This window comes from Tamandua tetradactyla, chromosome 26 (assembly GCF_023851605.1).
Source record: "Tamandua tetradactyla isolate mTamTet1 chromosome 26, mTamTet1.pri, whole genome shotgun sequence".
NCBI lineage: Eukaryota > Metazoa > Chordata > Mammalia > Pilosa > Myrmecophagidae > Tamandua > Tamandua tetradactyla.
In genome coordinates this window covers 46,528,074-46,531,789 of record NC_135352.1, presented here as the reverse complement: position 1 = coordinate 46,531,789, position 3,716 = coordinate 46,528,074, and the positions used below count along the sequence as shown (strand labels likewise).

The 3,716-nt window shown below is 43.3% G+C and overlaps 1 non-coding gene across 1 annotated transcript; it reads left to right on the top strand.

The window, feature by feature from the left end:
- The first annotated feature begins 3,334 nt into the window (after positions 1-3,334).
- Positions 3,335-3,441, top strand: LOC143670073 (U6 spliceosomal RNA). The gene has a single exon (XR_013169254.1). It is a non-coding gene; the product is annotated as a U6 spliceosomal RNA (small nuclear RNA).
- The last annotated feature ends 275 nt before the right edge of the window (positions 3,442-3,716 follow it).

Sequence of the window (3,716 nt, the reverse complement as noted above, 5' to 3'; positions counted from 1 at the left end):
AGATGGCCACGTGATGGGCAGTGGAGAGAGAATGACAGATGACCATGTGATGGGCAGGGGGGACAGAATGACAGATGGCCACATGATGGGCAGTAGGGAAAGAATGACAGATGACCACGTGATGGGCAGGGGGGACAGAATGACAGATGGCCATGTGATGGGCAGTAGGGAAAGAATGACAGATGACCACGTGATGGGCAGGGGGGACAGAATGACAGATGACCACATGATGGGCAGTGGAGAGAGAATGACAGATGACCATGTGATGGGCAGGGGGGACAGAATGACAGATGGCCACGTGATGGACAGTAGGGAAAGAATGACAGATGACCACGTGATGGGCAGGGGGGACAGAATGACAGATGGCCATGTGACACAGGTAGGGACTGAGATATATTACTAGCATGCTACCACTAAAACCTAACAGTTATTTTTATAATAGCAAATATTATTTTCTTCTTCTTTTTTTGATAGTTTTGTTGCAATGAGAATCCTTTCTTAACAGTCTTTGCCACCATGCACTTCGATGGTGCCATCCCATCGCCTTCTGATTTCCCACTTTACTGATGAGAAATCAACTCGTAATCTTTGGATGGCCCACTGTGCATGACAATTCATTATTCTCTTCTATTTAAGATGCTGTCTTTGTCTTTGCTTGACTAGGATGTGCCTAGGTGAGATCTCTGAGTTTACCCTGCTTGGAGTTTTGTAGCTTCTTGGATGTGTTTGTGAACGCTTGTTTCATCCAATTTGGAAAACTGCTGGCCATTATTTATTCAATGTTGTTTCTTCCCCTATACCTCTCTTTCCTTTTGGCACTCCCATTATGTGGATATCATTACACCTTATTCTGACCCACAGGCATTTGAGGATCTGTTAATTTTTATTCATTTTTTTTTTCTTTCTGTTCCTCAGATTCAATACTCTAACATAACCTATCTTTAAATTGGGTAATTCTTTCCAGTGCCATGTGAAATCTGCTGCTGGCCCCTATAGCTTAATTTCATTTATTGTGTTTTTGAAATCCATATTTTTTGGCTCTTCTTTATAATTTTTATCACTTCACTGACATTCTGTATTTAGTTTAACATCACACTCGTGGTTTCCTTTAAATATTTGGGTATGATTTACTTTATTTCTTTAACATATTGATGATAGTGGATTCACAGTCCCTAGAAAGTCAAACGTCTGGGCTTGTTCAGGAAACAGTGCTTTCCTGTCGGTTTGTGCATCTTGTAACTGGGCATTTAAATGAACTTAACGTGGCAACTCTGGAAATCATGAGCTTAGTGGTCAGCTTGTGATAGGATTTCAGAGATCTGAAGTTCCCTGAACCGACAAGTCTCGCAGGTTTGCATTAGGCCTTGGTTCACGTGCAGGTACATGTTTAATGCTCGGGCAGGAGGTCCACAATGCTTCCTCTTAGCTGCCTGCTGGTGCAGGGTCTCAGTGTCAGCCGGTACTGAAAGCTTAGGGCCCTCCCAGTCCTTCCTCAGCAGGTGCACCGCTCTCGGCGTGTGTCGTCTTCTAGCCCTAGAAATGTCCCTTAGCTTGTCCACGTCCCCTGTTGATATCTTAGTTTCGAACTTTTCTTTTTAAAGCCTTTGGTCTACCTCTAGTTTGCCTGACTGATGTCCCTGCCTCAGATAGTTGTAATGTCAACTAATAGGAACTGTTTTTGTTTGTTTGTTTGTTTTCCTTCAAGAGATGTCCTGGGAATACAGCTTCTCAATGAACAAACTCTGGATTCAGGTGAGACAGAGGTCCACCCTGTGAAAGGTACTTCTCCAGGGAGCGACCTGACAGATTAACTAGTGAAAGTTCTCCGGTGTTTCTTTGCTAAGTCCCAAGTCCTTTGGACCCTATAATGGCTGCTAGGCTGCTGGTTTCCATGGTTACCATGGTTTTAAGGCTGCTGCTTTTCATGATTCCTGTGGAGCTGGCAAGAGGGAGGTGGGAACTAGTCAAGTTAAAAAGCCACAAATCTCATGATTTTTACCATGATTCACCAGCTGTGCTTGAATTAACTCAGCACAGACTGTGGCAAGCCTTTGGTTATATATAGCTGTATTCTGCCAGGAAGAACCAGGTCTCTGTATCAGAGAACAAACCGTTCATTATTCACAGAGCATCTCTGCTCCAGGTTCCTGAGCTCCAGCCCATCACCAAGGGGAGATGTGACAAGAGCACATGTTACCCTGCATTGCACCACAGGGGACGGTCCCCAAAATTATGGCTCCAAGCTTTAATAGAACAGCTAATAAACTCATGCGAGAGAGAGGAGAAGAAGGACTCTGTCCTGGGTTGTAACTAAATGATTCCTGGGAGGTACATCTCTAGATCTCTCTAAAGCAATAAACTATCTACAGTTTCTGAAGCAAGTTTGCTTACTTAATCATCTTTTAACCAAATTTGCCAGTGCCCCATGCTCAGAAAATTCAGGCCATGCAAAAACACTGAAATATTCTTGGAGAATTATGCCCCAAAAGTTGATAGTCTATGTTTTACCACTCTGCAATGAGTCGAGTTTACATTCGGATGAAAATCAACTGCATCCCCTTATCTTGCTGTGGACGGGACCAACCATCACTGATGACTACATCGAGTAGCTCTGAGATAGATGATGGCTTTACAAGTAAGGGAGCAGTATCGAAGAGATGCACAGGAATAACAAAGCTTTAGAAAAGCTCTATTTCGGCAGTAGAGTAATATGTGAGAAGGTCGCTGAACACTTTCCACTCTCATCTGTAATTGTGGCTGTCAAGGCCATTTTGAAGGCTGAAAGGGTTGGGGAGAGTGGTTCCATTGCAGCAACGTCATCCATGATTTACGATTCCAGGTCACCTCACATGCAGTCAATGCACGAAGCCCTCATCCCCTGCTATAAGGCAGCCCGTGCAGTGGGACCTATCGGCAAGGCAGAACTACAGGGTGAGTCTAGTGGGGTTGATTCGTATGAACTGAGCAGCCGTGGCTGGGTGGGCTGGGAAATCAAATGTCTGCTGTACCTCACATCTACTCGTGCATTCCTATTTGGATTCACCCCTTTATATAAAAGAAAACTCCAACCCTTAAGGGGGATGCTGCCAGGTTTCTACCAAGCACCTCCCTTGGACAGTCCCATAGTGAATGACGAATGTTCTCGTCTTTCCTGTTTGGTTCTAGAAACTTCTGCATTGGTGATGCACTCATCCCACCTTGACTTCTTCCACTGTCACATCTCAGAATGGACCTCCATGGGCCAACCATTAAAAATCTCACCTCACCCCTATCAATCTCTTCTTCACCTTGTTCTGAATTGTTCAGAACCGGACTTTTAAAAACATATGTTTGCGTGCTCGCTTCGGCAGCACATATACTAAAATTGGAATGATACAGAGAAGATTAGCATGCCCCCTGAGCAAGGATGGCATGCAAATTCGTGAAGCATTCCATATTTAAAAAAAAAAAAAGAAAAAATATATGTTTGCATTGTTATTTTCCTTCTCTTATTGTAATGGAACTATTGTGAAGGCTGTGTTTGGAAACTTCCCTGGTACATAACAGATGTGGAAAAACCAGTTCTGCATGAATGTGGTATAATCCAAAGATAGTATGTCTCCATGAGTTACTCTGAGAAATGTTTTATTGTTATAAATTGGCACGAAATTGATTCCCAGGGTTTTTTTTCTTAATTGTCAGTGTACATTTAGAAACTTCATTTGTCTGTGCAATTA